Source organism: Loxodonta africana, chromosome 9, assembly GCF_030014295.1.
Source record: "Loxodonta africana isolate mLoxAfr1 chromosome 9, mLoxAfr1.hap2, whole genome shotgun sequence".
In the NCBI taxonomy this organism is placed as follows: domain Eukaryota; kingdom Metazoa; phylum Chordata; class Mammalia; order Proboscidea; family Elephantidae; genus Loxodonta; species Loxodonta africana.
In genome coordinates, this window is record NC_087350.1 from 5,850,404 (window position 1) to 5,862,627 (window position 12,224).

The window sequence follows — 12,224 nt, forward strand, 5'->3', positions numbered from 1 at the left end:
CTTTCTTTTCTCCCTGGCTGCTTTTAAAATTTTCTGTTTATCTTTGGTTTTGGTGAGTTTGATGATAATATGTCTTGGTGTTTTTCTTTTTGTATCAGTCTTAAATGGGGTTCGATGAGCATCTTGGATAGCTATCCTTTCGTCTTTCATGATGTCAGGGAAGTTTTCTGTCAGTAGTTCTTCAACTATTTTCTCTGTGTTTTCTGTCCCCCCTCCCTGTTCTGGGACTCCAATCACCCGCAGGTTATCCTTCTTGATAGAGTCCCACATAATTCTTAGGGTTTCTTCATTTTTTTTAATTCTTTTATCTGATTTTTTTTCAGCTATGTTGGTGTTGATTCCCTGGTCCTCCAGATGTCCCAGTCTGCATTCTAATTGCTCGAGTCTGCTCCTCTGACTTCCTAGTGCATTGTCTAATTCTGTTATTTTATTGTTAATCTTTTGGATTTCTACATGTTGTCTCTCTATGGATTCTTGCAACTTATTAATTTTTCCAGTATGTTCTTGAATAATCATTTTGAGTTCTTCAACAGTTTTATCGGTGTGTTCCTTGGCTTTTTCTGCAGTTATCCTGATTTCATTTGTGATATCATTAAGCATTCTGTAAATTAGTTTTTTATATTCTGTATCTGATAATTCCAAGATTGTATCTTCATTTGGGAAAGATTTTGATTCTTTTGTTTGGGGGGTTGGAGAAGCTGTCATGGTCTGCTTCTTTAAGTGGTTTGATATGGATTGTTGTCCCCGAGCCATCACTGGGAAACTAGTTTTTCCAGAAAATCTGCTAAAAAAAATGCAGTCAGATCCCTATCAGAGTTCTCCCTCTGGCTCAGGCTATTCAGATGTTAATGAAGCCGCCTGGGGAGGGTGGGGGAGGGAACAGAGAGATAGGAGAGTAGCACCTCAGAATATAGCCAGAGTTGCTTGTCTTGCTTGGAATGACTATTATATCTGAGATTCCTGCAGGCGCATCGCCTATGTGTGCTGGCTGTGTAGAGATTGCTCCCGGGGGGTCTGGCCCGCTGGAGTCACGGTCAGATCCTCTGCTTCCAGCCCCACACCCAGCGTCAAGGCTCCCCTACTGGGACGGTGCACTCTCGACTCCAAAATCATTCGCTGCCTCCCGGGGACTTCTCGTCCCTCCAGCCGTGTGGCCGTGTCGCCCCCGAGAACCAGTTGGGCCTCCTCCCGGGGTTAGTTCAGATGGGTGGAGCAGCTCCCCATGCTTGTGCCGTAACCGAGTGTCCCGGTTGGGATGCTGTTCTCCCCGCTCCAATACCAGTCGCTGCCTCCCGGGGACTTCTCCTACCGGCTGCGTCCCACGCCGCCCGCGCAACCCGGCTGGTCCCCTTCCCGGGGTTAGTTCAGGGGGGTGGAGCAACTCTTCGTGTTTATGGCGTACCTGCGTCCAGTCCAAATCCCTGCGGGACAGTTCCCCGACTCGGATGCTGCTCTTTCTGCTCCAAGACCAGTCACTGCCTCCCGGGGACTTCTCCTACCGGCTGCGTCCCACGCTGCCTGTGGAACCGGCTGGTCCCCCTCCCGGGGTTAGTTCAGGGGGGTGGAGCAGGTCTCTGTGCTTGTGCCGTACCTGACTGGTACGCTGGCTCCAGGCTCTGGAAACAATCGCTGCTTCCCCGTATTAGTTCGTTCTCCATCTCTAAATCTGTGTTTGTTGTTCAGGGTTTGTAGATTGTTATGTATGTGATCGATTCACTTGTTTTTCCGTGTCTTTGTTGTAAGAGGGATCCGAGGTAGTGTCTGTCTAGTCCGCCATCTTGGCTCCGCCCCCAGGAAATAGCTTCTTGATATGCCTTTCTTGGTATTCTCTCTGGCAGCTACAGTGTACAACTCTACTCACATCTTAGGTTAGATGATGAAGTTAGAGAGATTCAAGAAAATCACCTGAACTTTTTTTAAAGCTACTTGTTGTGACTCATAAAAGCAAACTCTTGGCGACATTCCTTAGCGCTTGAGCTTCTATCATAGGGCAACCTTACATGATTTTCAATCCAGACCTTCCTATTACGGGAATGGTGAAGCAAATCATAGTATCTAGGCACTCAGGAAAAGCAGGCTTGCTCCTTGATTCTTCTGCTTGTCAGTCAGTCCATAGATTTTTTCCCCCGACGCACACAATGGATTTAGGGCCATTGGATTTGACTGAGTGAGCTCAGGGCCCATGATTTAAACATTGCATTGTGGAGAAACAATCGGGTCCAAGTTCTACAATTTCTTTTTCTACTGCATGAAAATCTTCAACCCTGGAATCATATGATGAAGTTTACCAAGATTGGCCATGAAAGGGTGAGGCCAAAAGTCCCTTGGACCCAGTTCTCTGACCATCGCTGTGGGAAAGTGTAAGGAAGGCCTTGTCCACTGATAAAAATCATCTCCATTCTTGGGTGACAGGACGCAGAAGACAGGTGATCTACCACCCAATCTCAGAGCATTAGAGGAAATGACAAGGTGTGATGATTGAGCCTTATTCAGCCCACCTGCTTTCTCTCTCAGCCTGTGCACTTGCCGGCTCCACGTGTTGGCTCTGTAGGGTCTTAAAGAGTCATGATCCAAGGAAGTGAGAAATAAAGCAAATCTCGCAATTTCCAGAAAAAGAGTATCAGATTATTGAAATTTTTCAAAAAAAATATACAGTGACACCATTCTAGCACTGATGATTTTAAGGGCTGATTGAAATTATGAATTTTGTTTACATACTAAAAAAGAAATAATTTGTTCCCACAGTAAGTAACTGTTGTTTACACAGGAAGGTACTAACACTGGCTGAGATAGTTTCCTAATCACAACGAAGTAAACTGAAGGACACATATTGAGGACTTTTCCTTAAGAGATCTCTTAACATGCATTCCTAGAAGATGTGGAGACCCAGAGGACAGTGAGAGAATGACACAGTGCATGTAAAAATGCAAATACAATGTAGTGGGAAGTGCAGAGGCAGGTGAGGTGAAAATCAAGTATTTCTCACTGCAAGGCAGTCCAGGAGGTTTAGATGACCAGCAGGGCTGCCTGAGACAAAACTAACCTTTGGGTGATGAATTCCTTGCTTTCTAAGGGCAGCACTGCTCTGTGCCTTGTCCAGTAGGAAAGCTGGGAGGTGGAGTCCTGAATTAGAGGCTTTGAAGAGCCAGCTCGAGAGTGTTTGCATTTCAAATGAGTTTATTTCTCATTTTATTAACTGCCTCTTAAGCAGCAATATTTGGATTTTGGACTGAGTGTGCGTTTCTTAAAGGGAGTGCATTTGCTTCAGTCTTCTAGAACAGAAAGTACAATGAATTCTGGAGTTTTATTCGATTCCACAAACATTTTTTATTTTCTTTTTATTGTGGTAAATATACGTGTAACAAAAGACTTGTCATTTGAACATTCTTCACGTGCACAATTCAAGTTTCTTCTCTTAGCCTTTGGTTTCCTACATTCCCTTTTGGTCCTGATGAGTAGAGACCAATAGTTGGATTTTAGTAGGCCGCTCACAAGCTTTTAAAACCACAAACACCACTCAGCAAACTAGGAGGTAAAACATAGCTTTATGACTATATCAGGCCAACTGACCAAGATGTTCCACAAGACTCTAGTTCTAATATTTCAAATCCAGAAAACTAACCCATCAGGGTATTTGGGTATGTCTCAGAAATATTCACAACTCTTCCCTCTATGTGCTTTATTATATGTATTAACATGTGTGCATACAGTCACATAGACGCATATATGTATTCCTACACACACACCTGTATACACACACATACACACTCATGGAAACATGGCTATACAGATATATGCCTACATATACACTTATTTTTAAATAATTTTTATTTTGCTTTAAGTGAAAGTTTACAAATCAAGTCAGTCTGTCACAGATAAGCTTATATACACCTTACTACACACTCCCATTCACTCTCCCCCTAATGACTCAGCCCGCTCCCTTCCTCCAGTCTCTCCTATCGTGTCCCCTTTTCCAGTTTCTAAACCTCTCTACCCTCCCATCTCCCCTTCAGACAGGAGATGCCAATACAGTCTCAAGTGTCCACCTGATACAAGTAGCTCACTCTTCATCAGCATCTCTCTCCAGCCCATTGTCCAGTCCCTTCCATGTCTGATGAGTGGTCTTCGGGAATGGTTCCTTTCCTGAGCCAAGAGAAGGCTTGGGGACCATGACCGCTGGGATTCTTCCAGTCTCCGTCAGACCATTAAGTTTGGTCTTTTATGAGAATTTGGGGTCTGCATCCCATTGTTCTCCTGCTCTCTCAGGAGCTCTCTGTTGTGTTCCCTGTCAGGGCAGTCATCGGTTGTGGCCGGGCACCATCTAGTTCTTCTGGTCTCAGTATGATGTAAGTCTCTGGTTCATGTGGCCCTTTCTGTCTTGGGCTCATAGTTATCGTGTGACCTTGGTTTTCTTCATTCTCCTTTGATCCAGATGGGTTGAGACCAATTGATGCATCTTAGGTGGCCACTTGTTAGCATTTAAGACCCCAGATGCCACACTTCAAAGTGGGATGCAGAACGTTTTCATAATAGAGTTTATTATCCCAAATGACATAGAAGTCCCCTTAAGCCATAGTCCCCAAACCCCCACCCTCGCTCTTCTGACCTTTGAAGCATTCAGTTTATCCAGGAAACTTCTTTGCTTTTGGTCCAGTCCAGTTGAGCTGACCTTCCCTGTATTGAGTATTGTCCTTCCCTTCACCTAAAGCAGTTCTCATCTACTAACTAATCAGTAGACAATCCTCTCCTACCTCCTTCCCTCCCCCCTCATAACCACAAAAGAATGTGTTCTTCTCAGTTTCTACTATTCCTCAAGATTTTTTTTATGATAGTGGTCTTATACAATATTTGTCCTTTTGTCTCTAATTTCACTCAGCATAATGCCTTCCAGGTTCCTCCATGTTATGAAATGTTTCACAGATTCATCACTGTTCTTTATCGATGCACAGTATTCCATTGTGTGAATATACCATAATTTATTTAACTACTTCATCCGTTGATGGACACCTTGGTTGCTTCCAGCTTTTTGCTGCAATAAACATGGGTGTGCACATATCTGTTCGACTAAAGGCTCTTATTTCTCTAGGGTATATTCCAAGGAGTGGGATTTCAGGGTTGTATGGTAGTCTATTTCGAACTTTTTAAGAAAACCCCAGATAGATTTCCAAAGTGGTTGTACCATTTTATATTCCCACCAGCAGTGTATAAGAGTTCCAATCTCTCTGCAGCCTCTCCAACATTTATTTTTTTGTGTTTTTTGGATTAATGCCAGCCTTGAACTTTTTTTTTTTGTTGGAGTGAGATGGAATCTCATCGTAATTTTAATTTGCATTTCTCTAATGGCTAATGATAGAGAGCATTTTCTCATGTATCTGTTAGCTGCCTGAATATCTTCTTTAGTGAACTGCATGTTCATATCCTTTGCCCACTTTTTGATTGGGTTGTTTGTCTTTTTGTGGTTGACTTTGAACAGAATCATATAGATTTTAGAGATCAGGCGCTGGTCCGAGATGTCATAGCTGAAAATATTTTCCCAATCTATGGGTGGTCTTTTTACTCTTTTGGTGAAGTCTTTAGATGTTTTTTTTTAGATGAGCATAGGTGTTTGATTTTTAGGAGCTCCCAGTTATCTGGTTTCTCTTCGTCATTTTTGGTAATTTTTTGTATTGTGTTTATGCCTTGTGTTAGGGCTCCTAACTTTTTCCCTATTTTTTCTTCCATGATCCTTCTCGTTTTCGTCTTTATGTTCAGGTCTTTGATCCACTTGGAGTTAGTTTTTGTGCATGGTGTGAGGTATGGGTCCTGTTTCATTTTTTTTGCAAATGGATATCCAGTTATGCCAGCACCATTTGTTAAAAAGACTATCTTTTCCCCAATTAACTGACACTGGGCCTTTGTCAAATATCAGCTGCTCATATGTGGATGGATTTATATCTGGGTTCTCAATTCTGTTCCATCGGTCTATGTGCCTGTTGTTTTACCAATACCAGGCTCTTTTGACTACTGTGGCTGTATAATATGTTCTAAAATCAGGTAGAGTGAGGCCTCCCACTTTCTTCTTCTTTTTCAGTAATGCTTTACTTATCTGGGGCTTCTTTCCCTTCCATATGAAGTTGGTAATTTGTTTCTCCATCAGTTTAAAAAATGTCATTGGAATTTGGGTCAGAAATGCATTGTATGTATAGATGACTTTTGGTAGAATAGACATTTTTACTATGTTAAGTCATTCTATTCATGAGCAAGGTATGTTTTTCCACTTATTTTTAGGTCCTTTTTAGTTTCTTGCACTAGTACTGCGTCGTTTTCTTTGTACAGGTCTTTTACATCTTTGGTAAGATTTATTCCTAAGTATTTTATCTTCTTGGGGGCTACTGTGAATGGTATATATTTGGTGATTTCTTCTTCGATGTTCTTGTTGTTGATGTAGAGGAATCCAAGTGATTTTTGTATGTTTATCTTATAACCTGAGACTCTGCCAAACTCTTCTATTGGTTTCAGTAGTTTTCTGGAGGATTCCTTAGGGTTTTCTGTGTATAAGATCATGTCATCTGTAAATAGAGATAATTGGACTTCTTCCTTGACAATCCGGATGCCCTTTATTTCTTTGTCTAGCCTAATTGCTCTGGCTAGGACCTCTAGCACAATGTTGAATAAGAGCGATGATAAAGGGCATCCTTGTCTGGTTCCTGCTCTCAAGGGAAATGCTTTCAGGCTCTCTCCATTTAGAATGATGTTGGCTGTTGGCTTTGTATAGATGCCCTTTCTTATGTTGAGGAATTTTCCTTCAATTCCTATTTTGCTGAGAGTTTTTATCATGAATGGGTGTTGTACTTTGTCAAATGCCTTTTCTGCGTCAATTGATAAGATCATGTGGTTTTTGTCTTTTGTTTTATTTATATGGTGGATTACATTAATGGTTTTTCTAATATTAAACCAACCTTGCATACCTGGTATAAATCCCACTTGGTCGTGGTGGATTATTTTATTGATATGTTGTTGAATTCTATCGGCTAGAATTTTGTCGAGGGTTTTTGCATCTATGTTCATGAGGGATATAGGTCTGTAATTTTCTTTTTTTGTGGTGTCTTTACCTGGTTTTGGTATCAGGGATATGGTGGCATCATAGAATGAGTTAGGTAGTATTCCATTTTTTTCTATGCTTTGAAATACCCTTAGTAGTTGTGGTGTTAACTCTTCTTTGAAAGTTTGGTAGAAATCTGCAGTGAAGCCTTCTGGGCCAGGGCTTTTTTTTTTGGGTGGGAGTTTTTTGATTACCTTATCAATCTTTTTTTGTTATGAGTCTATTTAGTTGTTCTACTTCTGATTGTGTTATTTTAGGAAGGTAGTGTTTTTCTAGGAATTCATCCATTTCTTCAAGGTTTGCAAATTTGTTAGAGTACAATTTTTCATAATATTCTGATATGATTCTTTTAATTGCAGTTGGGTCTGTTGCGATATGGCCCATCTCGTTTCTTATTCGGGTTATTTGTTTCCTTTCCTGTATTTCTTTAGTCAGTCTGGCCAATGGTTTATCAATTTTGTTAATTTTTTCAAAGAACCAACTTTTGACTGTGAATTCTTTCAATTGTTTTTCTGTTCTCTATTTCATTTAGTTCAGCTCTAATTTTTATTATTTGTTTTCTTCTGGTGCCTGATGGATTCTTTTGTTGCTCGCTTTCTATTTGTTCAATTTGTAGGGACAGTTCTCTGATTTTGGCTCTTTCTTCTTTATGTATGTGTGCATTTATCAATATAAATTGACCTCTGAGCACTGCTTTTGCTGTGTCCCAGAGGTTCTGATAGGAAGTATTTTCATTCTCGTTGCATTCTATGAATTTCTTTATTCCCTCCTTAATGTCTTCTATAACCCAGTCTTTTTTGAGCAGGGTATTGTTCAGTTTCCAAGTATTTGATTTCCTTTCCCTGATTTTTCTGTTATTGATTTCCACTTTTATGGCCTTGTGGTCTGAGAAGATGCTTTGTAATATTTCGATGTTTTGGATTCTGCAAAGGATTGTTTTATGACCTAGTATGTGATCTGTTCTAGAGAATGTTCCATGTGCAGTAGAAAAAAAAGTTTATTTTGCAACTGTTGGGTGGAGTGTTCTCTATAGGTTTATGAGGTCAAGTTGGTTGACCGTAGCAATTAGGTCTTCCGTGTCTCTATTGAGCTTCTTACTGGAAGTCCTATCCTTCTCCGAAAGTGCTGTGTTGAAGTCTCCTACTATAATTGTGGAGGTGTCTATCTCACTTTTCAGTTCTGTTAAAGTTTGTTTTACATCTCTTGCAGCCCTGTCATTGGGTGCATAAATATTTAATGTGGTTATATCTTCCTGGTCAATTGTCCCTTTAATCATTATGTAGTGTTCTTCTTTATCCTTTGTGGTGGATTTAACTTTGAAGTCTATTAATATTAATATGGCTACTCCTGCTCTTTTTTGCTTCTTGTTTGCTTGATATATTTTTTCCTTACTTTGAGTTTTAGTTTGTTTGTGTCTCTAAGGTGTGTCTCTTGTAGGCAGCATATAGACGGATCGTGTTTCTTTATCCAGTCTGAGACTCTCTGTCTCTTTATTGGTGCATTTAATCCATTTACAGTCAGTGTTATTATACATAAGAATATGTTTAGTGCTGTCATTTTGATGTCTTTTTGTGTGTGTTGTTAACAATTTCATTTTTCCACTTACTTTTTTGTGCTGAGACGTTTTTCTTTGTAAATTGTGTGTTCCCCATTTTCCTAGTAGTCGAATTTATGTTTCCTGAGTCGTTATATTTTTCTTGGTTTTTATTTTGAGTTATGGAATTGTTAGGCCTCTTTGTGGTTACCTTAATATTTGCCCCTATTTTTCTAAGTAAAAACCTAACTTGTGTCGTCCTATATTGCCTTGTTTTCCTCTCCATACTGCAGTTCTATGCCTCCTGTATTTAGTCCCTCTTTTTGATTATTGTGATCTTTTACACATAATGACTTCAATGCTACCCTGTTTTGAGCATTTTTTTCTTTTTAAAATTAATCTCAATTTGTTTTTGTGATTTCCTTCTTTGAGTTGATATCCGGAGGTTCTGTTCTCTGACCTTGTGTTGTGTTGTTATCTGATGTTATTGATTTTCTGACCAAACAATATCCTTTAGTATTTCTTGTAGCTTTGGTTTGGTTTTTGCAAATTCTCTAAACTTGTGTTTATCTGTAAATGTTTTAATTTCACCTTCTTATTTGAGAGAGAGTTTTGCTGTATATATGATCCTTGGCTTGCAGTTTTTCTCCTTCAGTGCTCTATATATGTCATCCCATTGCCTTCTTGACTGCATGGATTCTGCTGAGTAGTCTAAACTTATTCTTATTGATTCCCTTTTGTAGGAGACCTTTCTTTTATCCCTGGCTGCTTTTAAAATTTTCTCTTTATCTTTGGTTTTGGCAAGTTTGATGATAATATGCCTTGGTGATTTTCTTTTTGGATCAATCTTATATGGGGTTCGATAAGCATCTTGGATAGGTACCCTTTCGTCTTTCATGATGTCAGGGAAGTTTTCTGCCGACAGATCTTCAACTATTCTCTCTGTATTTTCTGTTATCCCTTCTTGTTTTGGAACTCCAATCACACGCAAGTTATTCTTCTTGACAGAGTCTCATGTCATTCTTAGGGTTTCTTCATTTTCTTTATGTTCAGATGTAATCCATGCTGAAGACTGTGGTCTTTCACCTTCATCAGGTAGTTCTTTAAGTTTTCTTCATTTGCAGCATGGAAAGTTGTCATCTGCATATCCCAGGTTGTCAGTGACATTCCTCCAATGCTGATGCCCATTCTTCATATACTCTGGCTTCTCAGGTTGTTTGTTAAGCACCCCTTTATGGAGACACAGAAGGGCATAAGTCCCCCAAATGCCCCATTCACACTATTCAAGACAATGCCCAAGTGATACTTAAATATTCTTGTTTAGCACATACTAATGACACACAGACACACACACAGACAGACAGACATGCACACACGCAAACACACGTGACAATGTTATGAATTCACTCTCCATTGTGAGCGTTGTAAGCCTTGATTTGTAAACATTGACTTTTTACCTGATATAAATAATCCCACCATTTCTAATTTTAAGGTACCAGCCTGACGTCACTGACCCACAGTTGGGCAGAAATATGCACCATCTACTGCCCCAAATTAAGTGGAGCTGATTCCAGCATAACTGATCCACTTTCCACCTGCACCATGAGAAGGACCCTTAAGTCCCACCCCTAATATATAAACCCAAAAGTAAATCACTTGGCACTAATATATTTGCAAAAAAATCAGATAAAAGAATTTTTAAAAAATGAAGAAAACTTAAGAATCATGTGCGACTCTATTAAGAGAAATAACCTACAAGTGATTGAAGTACCAGAAGAGGGAGGGATAACAGAAAATACACAGAGAGAATTGTTGAAGATTTGTTGACAGAAAACTTCCCTGATATCTTGAAAGATGAGAAGATATCTATCCAAGATGCTCATTGAACTCCACATAAGGTAGATCTTAAAGAAAGTCACCAAGACATAGTATAATCCATCTTGCCAAAGCCAAAGATAAAGAGAGAATTGTAAGAGCAGTGAGGGATAAACAAAAATTCACCTACAAAGGACAGCCAATAAGGATAAACTTGGACTACTCGGCAGAAACCATGCAGGTAAGAAGGCAATGTGATGACGTATTTAAAAAACTGGAGGAAAAAAATTGCCTGCCAAGAATCATATATCCAGCAAAACTGTCTCTTAAATATGAAGGTGAAATTAAGACACTTCCAGATAAACACAAGTTTAGGGAATTTGTAAAAACCAAACCAAAACTACAAGAAATACTAAAGGGAGTTCTTTGGTTAGAAAATCAGTAATATCAGGTATCAACCCAAAATTAGAACACTGGGCAGAGCAACCAGAAGTCAACCCAGAAAGGGAAATACAAAAAAACAAAGCAAGATTATTAAAAAAAAAAAAAAAACTCAAAACAGGGTAACAGCGATGTTATTATATAAAAGAAGACAACAACAGGTGGGGCCAAGATGGCTTACTAGGTAGAAGCTACCCCAGATCCCTCTTGCAACAAGGGCTGAGGAAAAAAAGTGAATCGATCACATACATGACAATCTATGAACCCTCACCATCAAACACAGAACTAAAAAGTTGACCTCAGTGATAGGGGAGTGAGAAGCCGTGCCATGAAGCAGCGACCGCTTCTGGAACCGGCATCCCGTGCTACAGCCTTAAGCCCTCCCAGTTCCCTGGTGCCATGTGGTGGGGCTGACTGCGGCTTACTGAGACGGGGCAAGCACAGGACACAGCCTTAACCCTTAACCCCCTGGGGTAACCTCTGTAGAGACACAGTCAGCGCGAGCAGGCTGCACACTGATGCAGCTGATAAGAGAACGGGCAAACACTGGGAAGCAGCAACTGTTTTTGGAGCCTGGAGCCAGTGTCCCATTCAGTAAACCTTGGCGCCGGGCTTTGGACTAAGCACAGAGGAGCTGAGAACGGCTTCCTGAGACGGTGCAAACACGGGATGCAGCTCTAGCCCCCTGAAGTACCTCGGGCAAAACCCAGTCATCACACGCAGGCTGCACAACGATGCAACTAACAGGAGGAGAAATCACTGGGAAGCAGCGATTGGTTTTGGAGCCTGGAGTGCAGCATCCCAGCCAGGAAACCTTGGCACTGGGCTTTGGACAGGGAGTGGAGAAGCTGACCATGGCTTCTGAGACGGCACAAGCATGGGACACAGGCACGACCCTCAGGAGCAACCTTGACCCAGCCACTGCACACAGGCTACATGCAACAGTCATCACCAAGCAAGATAAATAACTTTGTCTATATTGCTAGGTGCTACTCTCTCCTACCTATCTGGTTCCTCCCCTCCCTGCCCCAGGTGGCTTCATTAACATTGGGATTTTCTGGGCCAGGGAGTGAAGTGCTCTTTAGGGTTTTTTTCTTTTTTCCCTAACCCATTCTCCTGGCATGAGAGAAGCAGCTACTAACAATTCAGGGATGAAAAATCCTTCTCTGACTTCCCTAAACTGGAATAAAAATACAGAACCAGCTCCAGCCAAGCATATGAGATCCACACTCTTTGGCTTTCATCCCTACAGGGAACAAGGTGGCTATTATAATGCAAAGGCAATTCTGATAGAGATCTGACTGTAATTGTTTTAGCTAGCGGAGCACTGGAAAAACAAGTTTCCAAGGTCTA